Source organism: Sardina pilchardus, chromosome 21 (assembly GCF_963854185.1).
Source record: "Sardina pilchardus chromosome 21, fSarPil1.1, whole genome shotgun sequence".
In the NCBI taxonomy this organism is placed as follows: domain Eukaryota; kingdom Metazoa; phylum Chordata; class Actinopteri; order Clupeiformes; family Clupeidae; genus Sardina; species Sardina pilchardus.
This window is the reverse complement of record NC_085014.1, coordinates 9,416,934-9,429,433: the sequence shown is the minus strand read 5'-3', so window position 1 is coordinate 9,429,433 and position 12,500 is coordinate 9,416,934. Positions and strand designations below refer to the sequence as shown.

Below are 12,500 nucleotides of genomic sequence, written 5' to 3'. Positions count from 1 at the left end.
AGCAACTTTCTGATGGCTGACATTTTCCCAGCCGATGCTTTTTTCGAAGGCCTCCGTGACATAACCGACGACACGAGTGGAGCCCTGCTGAAGCACAGAATCTAGAGCGCCGTGGAAATGTGCATCTCCAAGCTACTGTGTGCACCGCTCCAGGCCATTTGAACATGAGTTAATCAACTCTATCTGGGAGGAGGAGGAGGAAGGGGGGGAGGGTAAAGCCATGCTACATTATACCCTGTTACCATAAGATGGTCTTGAACTGTATTCCTAATGCATCATTTGAACTTCCATAAAAGACTCAAATGCAAATAAACAATTGTTGAATAACTTCTAGTACTAAGTGATCCTACATATTTTTGTAGTTATCCGCTGAGCCGCAAACGTGCATACCGTAATTTCTCAGCTGTTAGCCGTGGTTTACACATTGATTTAGCATGATTTAGCATTTAGATATTTCTTCAGCTTTGAGGTTAATACACGGGGGGCAGTTACAGTAAAGTCAAGCATATGGCTTTGCCTCTTTTAACTTGCATAAAAGATTGTGTGCGGCTTATACACAATGCGGTTAATACACGGGAAAATACTGTACTCTAAAGTACAGTTATACATAGGGACCCATCTGTTACAGTACCGACTCTCTCAATCGGACTCTCCATCTGTTTCAACACTGACCTGCTGTGTCTGAAAATACATGTTTGCCCATGTTTACCCTTTGCTAATCTCCACTGAAGCATGTTTATCTTATCCATGTTTTGACATCACCTGCACAATTGTCCTCTATTAAAGGCCATTAGTCATCAACTGAGCAATTTGAGATTAATGTATTTGTATGAATAGTCTTGAATGTAGAACATTTCCTTGAATAATAAAGGCTCTGATATTGAGCCTAGAGGCACTGCCTGTGGTATTACAGTGACCATAGTGACCATTGTGTCTTGGAGGTGAACAGGTGCACTTAGATCAGAATGCCTTTGTGTGTGTTGCCAGCCTGACCTGCTAGCAGCTCCAGCAGACTAGGTCTGGACATAATGTGCTAATGAAACCTCATTAACGTAGCCAGAGGCAAAGATCTGCGTGCTAACACACAATTGGTGGTAAATGGATGTCTGTGGTTGGTGTTTGTGTGTGTTTGTGTTATACTTCATTGTTTTCAGGAAGGCTGAACTACTATGTGTCTGTGTGGTTTGTAAGTTTCAGATAAAAACATGTGTGTGAGTGTGTATATGTGTGTGTGGGTGTGTGTCTCTTTGTGTGTGTGTGTGTGTGTGTGTGTGTGTGTGTGTGTGTGTGTGTTTGTGTGTGTGTGTGTGTGTGTTTGTGTGTAGGTGTGTATGCATGTGTGTGTGTGTGTGTGTGTGCGTGTGAGTGTGTATGAGTGTGTGTGTCTGTTTGTGTGTGTGTGTTTGGGTGTTTCTGAGGAGGTTACTGAGATCCTGGAGGGCATGGTATGAAGGGTAATTAGGTTAGGCTGTGTGCAGACCCCCTCACTTCCCAAAGCGAATCTGACAGCGCAGCGGCGTCCAGGAGGGGATTCAGCACATGGCTGGTGGCCAGTCCAGACACTGGACAGATCTGTGGTCTCATCAAGGCCTCCGCAAACACAAAACAAACACACACCCCCCCCCCAAAATATAAATACAAACGGACCAAAACAAAGACCATTCTTCTCCTGCTTTTAACTGTGAGAAGTTATGTTTGGTGTTACGAAATGTGATTTATTATTATCAAACTGTGCTGTGCTATTCCATGGTATGTTCAAAAAGGCCTTGTTTTTTCAGTATTCAGCTCACCACAATTCAGCAGTCACCTGTAGCACTGTAGTAGTCACCACAGGCTTACGAAATCATGGAAGTCAGAGGCGATGCTGACTGACCTCCGTCACTGCTAATCTAGAGAAACAGTGGAGATCTGCCCGCGACGGCCCGTGATAGGAGGCCTTGTGGGGGCCGTACGCAGCCAGCGACCGTAACTCAATTTCCAGCCGTTGCGACAGGAAGTGGCTCGGGGTGCGTGACGCCGTCGCCGCGAAGCCGGCCATATTTCTCGTCGGCAGCCGAGCATGCTGGGTCATTAATTAGGTCTGGGTCTGTCCTCTCGCCTCTATCTGGCTCGTTACGCGCCTGGCTGGGCATGCAAGCCCTGCGCCGTTTCCCGCACGACGGGCAGCGCTGTTGGTGCCGTCCGTAGAAGCGCGCGAGAGAGAGAGAGAGAGAGAGGAACGTGAAAGAAATGGAGGGAAAATAAGGTTCTGGACAGGAAATAGCCCATGGCATGTTTAAGTTATAATATAGAAAATGAGTTAATTTTATACAGCAGCTTGTTGCTGAAAAGACGGGGGGGAAAGAATTCAGTCAGCAATTTTTTTTAGCTGCGGTTTGGTAAATCTTAACACCATTCTTGGTAAAGGAGATTAGTGAGGAGTTTGATATAGCAAATCCGTCCGCCGCTATAGGCCTCCATTCTCTCCGTTTTCCGAGGCAGCTCTTAAGCCTTTCGGCACAAAACTCGGAGGCTTTTGCGATGTTTGCAGTTTGGCCCAAAACGCATAGCGACACCCACGCCATAATCCGTGCGCAGTCAGTCGCGCGCTTCTCTGCCGTCCAAGTCGTTCTCCGCTCCGCTCCGCGCCTCTCCTCTCCACATCTCCTGCTCCTGCGCCGGCCAATTAAGAGGCATTATGACAACAGGTGGAGTGGAGGAGTTGTTACCCAGACAACCGCATCTTATGTAAAAATAACAAAAAGGAAGTCAACAAAACACTGCGGCAAGGAAAAGACAGAAATGTACAAAAAGGCAATGATAACAGAGAGAGAGAGAGAAAATGGGAAAGAAAGAAATGAAAAAGAATAATCATTGTGAGAGAAATGAGCATTGTGAGAGATATACACTGAAATAAAGACGGTGTTAACCGAAAGAAAAGGCAGAGTAGAGAGAGATAGAGTGAGAGAAAAAACAAGAAAGAAAGATAGCAGTAACTAAGGAGATATAGACATGGGCAGTGGGGAATAAAGATAGGGAAAGGAGAACCAGAGAGAAAGAGAAAGAGAAAGAGTGAGGAGAAGGAGAGTGAAAGAGAAAGAGTGAGGAGGAAGAGAGTGAGGAGGAAGATAGTGATATAAGAAGACTGAGACAGTGTGCTGAAAGAAACAGACAGATTCAGGCAAAGGAAAAATGGAGAGAGAGAGAGAGAGATGGAGAGGGGGAGGGAGATATATAGAGAGGGAGATATAGAGAGAGGGAGATGGAGAGAGAGAGATGGAGATGGAGAGAGATATAGAGATAGGGAGATAGAGAGAGAGGAGTTGGAGAGAGAGAGATGGAGAAAGAGAGAGAGAGGAGTTGGAGAGAGAGAGAGATATAGAGAGGAAGATGGCCTTCACTTCTCCCTCGCTGTCCAAGCCTCCACCTCCCGCTCCCATGAAGAGGATCCTGGGGAGCTTATCCCCACAGCACAGCATCGTACAGTACAGCACCACTCACACAGTACAGCACAGCACAGCACAGCACAGCACAGTACAGCACAGCACCCTACAGTAACAGTACTGCACCGTACAGTAACAGTACAGCAGCGCTCAGCTCAGCGCGGCCACAGTTCTGTCCTCCTCCAAACTCTCCTGCTGGTTGGCACGGGGCCACAGAACCCCCTCAGTCTCCGAGGAGGCCTCCGTCCTCCGTCCTCCGTCCTCCATCCAACTGCTCAGGGCCTCAGCAGAGGCCTCCGTCCTCCATCCTCCATCCAACAGCTCAGGGCCTCCGCTGCTCCCTCAGCAACTCATCTCATCTCCTCCATCTCCACCTCCACCTCGGCCTCCAACTCCCCTACAGCTGGACACTTCAGCACACTACTGCCAGATTCTCTCTCTCACTCCCCCTCTCTTTCTCTCTATATGCCCTCTCTCTCTCTCACACTCCCCCTCTCTTTCTCTCTCTATGCCCTCTCTCTCACTCCCCCTCTCTTTCTTTCTGTGCCCTTTCTCTCTCTCATATCTAACTTGCTCTACTTCAAATTTCAAAAAAAGCTTTACTGGCATGACCATAAAGTTCTACAGAATTGCCAAAGCATTGTTTTGGGCTGAGTGTGGTGGGTTGTGTATATGGTACTCTCTCTTTTCTCTCACTCTCTTTTTCTTCTCTTTTTCTCTCACTTTCTCTTTTTCTGTTTACTCCCAAGGCACAGGCAGACCCACTCAGTGGCACTTCTAAGGGCCCGGGCCCACTCTGCCGCCCCCAGACGACGACCGTTTCAAAAGAGACCGCCGTGCCGGCGGAGTCCAGTCGAGCCGAGCCGAGTCCAAAGGGTTTGTGTTGATGGTGGAGCGGCCACCTGATGCGCCTCCCGCTGGCATTTCTGGAGCCGGCTCATCAGCAACCACTGACCCATACAGGCCTGTGAGCTGCCACCTACCACCAGCAGACCACCAGGTGAGTGGGGATTACAGATGGGGGGGGGGTGTACATGGGGACAGGGGATTGGTGGACAGGACTCCCCCAGGTCCTATTAACCTCCTGCATAGCGGCTGTCAAAACAGAGCAGTGGGCAAAGGGGGTCACACTTACTAAGAAGGTCAGGAGAGCCCATCCCCCCCTCCCCGCCTTTCTCACCCACGCACTCCTGAAGCTAATTGTTGTGTCACAACGGGGTATCCACATCAGCGACACCTTGCAGTGCGGAGCGCGAGGAGGCGACAGAGGAGATCTCCGACAAGGAGGCCGCTTCGCTTTTCTTCGCTTCGCTTCGCTTCCGCGAGAGCCACGTATCGAGTGGCCTGCACGAGCCCACGCACTTTAGTTATGCAACTTGCCCGGGGGCAAACGCATGAGAGTCTTCCTCTCTTTAATGTGTTTCAAGGGTGTGCTTCTACATGTGTGTGCGTGTGTGTGTGTGTATGTGTGTGTGCCCATGAGCTAGTCACTGTACTGATACATGTACACACACATACACATACACAATCACACACACACACACACACACACACAGAAGTCTGCGAAGAACAGATAAGGCTACCATTAACATGCTTGGAGACTCTCTCTAGTCCTCTGCATCTTATTGCTGTAACATTCGGCTAGATTTCGAAGGTCTATCCAATTACTATCTGCTAGCATGACCACAGCTGGACAATGTGGCGACGTGCCGTCTTCCTCCAGATGCCTCCTCTGATTTGGGTCTGTGGCGGAGGCCACCGTGGAGCCTCGCTTTGGAGCAGCTCGTGGCCGGAGGCCTTGATTGAACACGCACAGGCCAGAGAGCTAAAGGTTCTCCATTTTCAGATTAGTTTCACGGCAAATGCGTTGGTCATGAGCAGCGGGAGAAATCTCGCCTCGTTACGGCTCCTGTTTCCTTCATCTTCACACGGTGTCGCAGCCTTCATAGACTCCATCCGTTCTCTCAGCCACACGGACAAAAACCTGAGGCACACGCACGGACCTGCACATGATTGTGTTGCCTTCAAACGAGTCAGACTACACAGACAAAAATCCCCATCACACGTCTTGATAGAGGTTATTTTTATGTTGATATAAATAATTTATCACTCACTAGATTTCTTTCTCTTTCTCTCTCTCTCTCTCTCTCTTGCTCCCTCTCTCTCTCTCTGTCTCTAGCTTGCTCCCTCTCTCTCTCTCTCTCTCTTTCTCCCTCGCTGGATAAAGAAGCGTCTGGCGGTGACAGGGGCTATACTGTCTACTTTGCTGATGATCGCAGGCGGGTTTGAAAAAACCTGCTGCCGTGCACCTGTCACACTTTGAAATGACTGACAAGACGCCAATTGAGACAGAAATGACAGGACCCCCCCCCCCCCCCCACACACACACACACACACATACACACACATATACTGTATACACACAATCTACTCTCTAAATTGTGAAACGATGAATAGTGTTTTGAACATCTTCACTGTTCTTGTTTAGATGTGTATGTGTATATATCTGTGTGTCCTTTTGAGAGAGATAGAGAGAGAGATAGAGAGATAGAGAGAGAGAGAGAGAGTGTGTGTGTGTGTGTGTGTGTGTGTTTGTGCAAGATAGAGGTGACACTCATATAATTATGCCAGCATGATGGCAGATAAATAAAGCATGCGTGCGTCTCTTTGTCGTCCTGCCTGTCCGCGGCTCTCCTCAGATGCAGTCCCACCAAACGGAACACACACTCGCTCCACCACCGTCACCATCACAGCCAAAGGGAACGTGGCGTCGTTTGAGCTTCTCGTGGCGTGGAAAGCAATTGATCAGAGCTATCACAGAATGTAAAAATAGGAAACGTTCTGCGATGACTGGGGGATTGTGTGTGAGGTGTGTGTACTCTGTTCTCCACTCATCACCACCGTAAAGTTGCACAGCAAGCAACCCAGTAATGTCCTCACACACAGTCATAAATCAGTGATTGGCCTCGTGTTGCACAAGCACATGCATAAAAGAGAAGACGGAAGGCAATGTTGCTAAGACAACAAGGAAACATTTGCATATCCTACGAATAAAATGTTTTAAATACATAGTTCTCACATCTTTTCGATGTAGAAAATTATGTATATACTGTAATTGGCCTTTATCTACATATGTATAACACAAATGATTTCTTCAAGATGTCTTCAAACCTTGCAGGTTTTTCACTGTGTGGCTTACAGTAGTAACACCTTGCTTTTATGAGTGGTGTTAATATCACCACATAACACTCTGTTAGCGACTCTGTTAGCACACAACTCTGAGTCATCCTTTGCCTGAGGATGTGTATGCTGATTAAATCTAAATACATTCATATTTACATACCGAACCAGTCAAAACAAACAAAAAACTTCACCCATTGACAAATAATGTGTATGCCTACTAATTCAATAAGCATATAAGGTGTGTCGTGACTTTTGATGTTGTCCTAAACGGCAGAATCTTCATACATTTCATGGATACACCTGCATTCAGTTATGCTATAGACAGAGAACTGTTTGCCTCAGCTATGCATTTCAAACTCATATCATATCAAAGGTCATATGCCAACAAAATTGAGTAGGAAAAATAATATTATTTTCCAACTTGTCATATTCTCAGAATTATACACAGAATTGCCCAGAATACAAAGACATTTTAGTCAGCTGGTAGCTGAATCTTATTCAGTGTGATGGATAACTCAGCACTTTCCCCAAAACCAAGGGGTCAGTCAGGTGATCACAGTTCACAATGCAGATGGTGTAACGAACACAGCTGGTGTGGGGTCAGTTATCCATGTTGTGTTAATAACGATGAGGAGAGAGACTGACCCCAGCCAAACTGATCTCAGTTTCAGCTCTTAAAGGGCACAAGGTTCATCCAAGCAGCACAAATTCACTCATTCACTGCAGGAAGAGAGCCAGCACCCATAGACCAGGGCTCACGTTCTCATGTTGGCAGTTCAAATGAAGTGGTGAAAAAGTTAAGCGCAGGACTGCTTTGAGCCAGAGATGAACAGACTCAGATACATGACTATACCAGCAAGCGTTTCCCTGGAAGCGCAACGATGCATCTGAACAACTGCGCAGAAGGACCAGTGCTGTAATGACATGATCAGCACACTGGTTTTTAATTCTTCATTTTAATTAAACTTTCATTGACTTGCTGATGCTCTTGAGTTCCGCTCCACAGAGTGTGCCGAAACATTTTTTTAACAGTGCTAATTTGTAAGACAGACTTTCAGCCGTGTTTCGACTGGCCTTCAGAGATTGTGCAGTGACGCACAAACTGGCAATAATAATACGACTAATAATTTCAACTGACAACAACCTATGAATACACCTGTATGCGTGTGCTGTATAGCGTGGACATCGCTTTGAGAGGGAAAACACAGTCAGGAAAAAGTAAAGTCGATGAGTTGCCTTATGCAACAAGCTAGAAGCGAGCTGTTTTGCAGTAGCCCCGCTCCTCCTCTGTTTCTGTCCTTTAGCGCACCCACACCCCAGCGGACCCTCCACACGCGCGCACGCACGCACGCTCGGATCGCACTGTCTCATCGCGAGCGCCACGCATGAATTTAGACGCAGCAGCTGATAAATTATTTAAATAAAATGGCGCGTTAAAACTGGATTGCATCTTCTTTTCAAAACTACCACGCACGCCCCGGAGAGCTTATGGACTACAGGGGTAGGATCGACCTGCAATTAGGTTTACACCACTGTGTAATTCACCAGTGTGTGCAGTGCATTCAAGAAAAACATGCCATCTAATACTTTCATTCAAGAATGAGCCGGCATGTCCTCAGCATCGGAGAGGCGCTACGCTACAAACAATGAGTCTTCCTCTCATTTACACAGACTCGAAACAACAGATGGGCAAAAACATGTTTACCTGCCTCCCCTCAAACACTTGTCCTTTCCTCACAACATGGTGCTGAAACAACCGTTCACGCCTCATGCCCAGCCCTCTCCATCTCCGAGTTTGCACCATTGTGACAAATATTGAAAGCGTGCAGATATCGACGGAGAAAAGAAAGCGCAAGAACTTGATAGATGTGGTCGCCAATAACAAAACGCGATGGTAGAAAATGTACAAACCTCCAGGTTCTCGGCGAGTGCAGAGCGGTGGCTTCGCTGGTCTTTCCTGGTGTGATTTCTCGGCTTCTGATCCACGGCGCTCGTATCGCTGGTCCCTCCTCCCCTCCGGCTAGCTGGCAACCGCCTCCCTTTCTGTTCACACTCTATCCAAGCCTTTTGCAATGAAAGGCTCCATAAATATCGCGATGTTGACGCGCAGTGGTCATGTATTTCACCAAGAGATGTGTCCTGTCAGGCTGTCACGCCGAGGGGGGTCTGCGGGGAATCATTCCAGCGCGATTCATAGATCTGTGGACTCCGAGATGATGGTTTCTTTTCAGTCTGCTCGAGTCGGAGCTTATTACAGTTGTACAGGTGTGTGTATGCTGAGAGGAGCTTTCATGTAAGATGAATATAACTGTCACCAACGGTGTGATTGTGTAGGGCCCTACAGGCTGATGCTGATGCATTATTGTGATTAATTTGTTATAAAAGAAAGAACAAAAGAAAGAAAGAAAGAAAAAAGGTAAAAGACACCGCAACAACGTCAACACATAAGGTGCATGCCCTACTGCAGTGCTTTAACTGGGTTTTTAAGGATATAACTTGCAGTAGGCCCCTAACTGCAGTACCATAAGAAGACATTCGAATTTATTTGGCAACAAATGGCCTATGACATGCCATACTTTAGAAGATTTGATTGGTTATAGTCATCTTCTTGGTCTTGGTCTTCTGTGGTCTTTTGTATCAGCTCAAACAAATGGAAGCTGAGCTGTGTATGTTACAGAGGTAGTGAAGAGGAGAGAGAGAGAGAGAGAGAGATAGAGAGAGAGAAGGAGACTTATTGACCATTCCATGGATCAAAACCACCTTAAAAACCTACAATATAGAGGGAAGGGGAGAGAGAGAGAGAGCTACTGCTCCGACTGACAGCTGTTGACATGCTGTATGTATTGTTTTAGTCCACTTTTATGACTGTAACTCATCAGGCCCTCCCTGTTCAGTCTACACTACAGCATGAAGATACTGTAGGCCGCATGTTAGAGATGGATCATGCGCCTGTGCTCCTCCCAAGGTCGGCTGTGGACGTGGGGACCAGATATGGAAAGAAATCAATCAGCGCCCGGGCTGCCCGCCCCACCGGTCAGACAAAAGCGCAGTGACAAGTCTGTGCCCTGCAGTCATCCAGGTCCCCCCGCCACCGCACCAGCCGCGGATCTGTCATCAGCCTGATCCATTAGGGAGAAAAGAGCAAATACCCTGCATGGGCGCAGGTGCTCTCTGTTTGTGCTTCAGTCGCACCGCCAACGCTGACATCCAAGACGAGACGAGAAATTAACAAACAATAGCAAGCCCTGCCACCGAGAGAGAGAGAGGGAGGGAGAGAGAGAGAGAGAAAGAGAGAGAGAGAGAAACCACAATGGCCCTGAAAGTGTGAGAGTATCATATGTCTGCCTTCTCATAATGGAGAAAGGGGATACAGAGAGAGAGGGATGGAGAGAGAAAGAGAGAGAGAGAGAGAGAGAGAGAGAGGGATGGAGAGAGAGAGAGAGATGGCATATGAGAGAGGCTACACAGATGATATCGCCGAGCTTTGGGGAAAGGGGGTTGGGTGAGGTAGTGTGTGACAAACTGCAATCCTATCCCATGTCAGATAGGCAGCCAGCACTGCGGCGCTATCAAGAAAAATCTATAAATATGGACAGCACGGCCGTCATCTCCCCGGCACAGATCCATTTCAAGGACGCAATGGGGTCACATTTTTTTTAGATTTTCCAATATGGCTCAATCAGATATGAATCAATGTTTATGTTGAATGAACTCATGTCCTGGTAGCGAGCGGAGAACATGAATATATGAGCTCCAACAAGCCAAAAGTAGATTGGGTGACTTCCATCAGTGTCTATATAATGATGATGTCAAAGTGTGGCAGTGCAATTGTGATCTGGGATATATAATATAATGATCTTACCATTGGAGATAAATGTCTGAAAATGTAAGCAAAGGTGGTGTAAGAAGGCAGGTCTTTTTTTTTTTTTACTGTTTCGTTATTATTATTTTGGTTATTTTTTCAACCTCACTTGCTGTGCAGAATGCCCTCTTGATAGATGGTTGTTTTTTTCTCCGACACTACGTCCTCGCATCTCTTGAGCAGACAGGCGCTAAAGAAAGGAGAATTCTGTCATGCCAAGAAGATGGAATCCAAGTCATCCCATCATGGCTTGATGCAATTGAATTACGCCATGGTGCATTTCATTGTCCTAAGAGGAAGTGTGTGTGTGTGTGTGTGTGTGTGTGTGTGTGTGTGTGTGTGTGTGTGTGTGTGTGTGTGTGTGTGTGTGTGTGTGTGTGTGTGTGTGTGTGTGTGTGTGTGTGTGTGTGTGTGTGTTATTCGGACAGATTAGTGTCTCCAGTGCTCCACTGACCACAGCTTGGTTCCTCATTAGTCCCAGCACTTGGGCCGTGCTCTAACATCCAGCCCTATTCTGAAGCATCTTCACACTCACGTTCACATCGCAAGACAGTTGTTTCTTCTAAAGTTTTGAGAAACTGTGAAGTTGCCAAAGGCCTTTCTGTGTGTGTGTGTGTGTGTGTGTGTGTGTGTGTGTGTGTGTGTGTGTGTGTGTGTGTGTGTGTGTGTGTGTGTGTGTGTGTGTGTGTGTGTGGTGTGTGTGGTGTGTGCGTGTGTGTGTGTGTGTGTGTGTGTGTGTGTGTGTGTGTGTGTGTTTGCACTTGTGTGTACACTTGTGTGTGCTTGGCTCATCAAATCTTCTCTGTAACTTTGATCTTGCTGAGAGAGGAAAATAGCCCAAAAATGTCCAAATGTGTCAGGCGTGTCAGCATCACATTGACCACTCATTGTCGCGTCACGTCATGATAAACATATTTGGACACATTTAGACAACTCATCTCATAACTCGGCATGCTTTTGTCCGTAAACACATTTATTTATAGCTTTGTTTATATTTGTATTTATTTGATTTCCCGTACACGCCTGCTTGCGGCTCCTCCTTTTCCATAGGACCTTGCTGTCCCCAAACTAGTTTGATCAATGGCCTTCATTTTGTTTCATTTCATTCAGGGGACTGTGTTTCATTTTTGAACACAATCGTTGCGGTTATCATCACCTGAGAGACTGAATTACGTCTCCTCCTCGCCCTGCGTCTGGTCTGGTCTATGGTATCACCCCAGCGCAGGCTCAGGGACACGGGGCCAGCTGAATATGGGAGCAGGGCAGGATATTATTGTCTTGGCCCTGTGTGTTTACTGATTACTCGTTCCCTCCCAGGATGCTAGATTGTGAACTACCGCGGGCAGCAGCTGGTAGCTGAAACAACCGCCTCACCCTCGCCCCACCCCACCCTCACCCCACCTCCCCTCACCCCTCCTCCTCTCTTCCTGCTTCGCCTTCAATAAAAGGGCAATAAAGCTTTATTCATGAGGCCCAGGGCTGGCCCTCGATATGCAATTTCAAACTGCTATCCCTACAATGCCTGTGTAAACAGCTACACAAAACATGCTGTATGAATGGTATTTGGAAGATTCTGCCTTACTTCTCTTGCAAACATAATGTAACTGCTAGCTACTGACATTATACTATCCAGTAAAAGTAAAACTATGTGTATTGCTACAGTACACAATATCAATAAATACTTAATAAATACATCTCAACGAAGCTCTGATATTGCATGTTACATACAGCCTTTTTCTATAATTATCATATAAGAGTTGCAGTCCAAATGTTTATAAATTAGAACTCAAATCAAGTCTTATCATCTGATCACCTGAGAGAGCTTATCGGCTCCACTCATTTAAAAAGCATTACAGTATCTCCTGGCCCTTTTGGGTTCACACATAAAACATTAAAGAGAAACTAGGCAGGATTGGCCATTTCATCTCTGGTTTCGGTTTCGGTTTTCGTTTTCGCTCATTTTATGCTTGCATATTTCTCTGCAGAGCTTCCCCTACAGCTTTAGCGTGTACATTTGTACATTTATAGGCTGT

The 12,500-nt window shown here is 46.7% G+C and overlaps 1 protein-coding gene across 1 annotated transcript in view; it reads right to left on the bottom strand.

Moving 5' to 3' along the window:
- cplx2b (complexin 2b) overlaps window positions 1-8,617 on the bottom strand; it is a 28,168-nt gene extending 19,551 nt beyond the window's left edge. The window contains exon 1 of the mRNA XM_062524453.1: window positions 8,517-8,617. The gene's annotated coding sequence lies outside the window, so the exon portion shown is untranslated. The remainder of the gene's footprint in view (window positions 1-8,516) is intronic.
- Window positions 8,618-12,500: the final 3,883 nt, after the last annotated feature.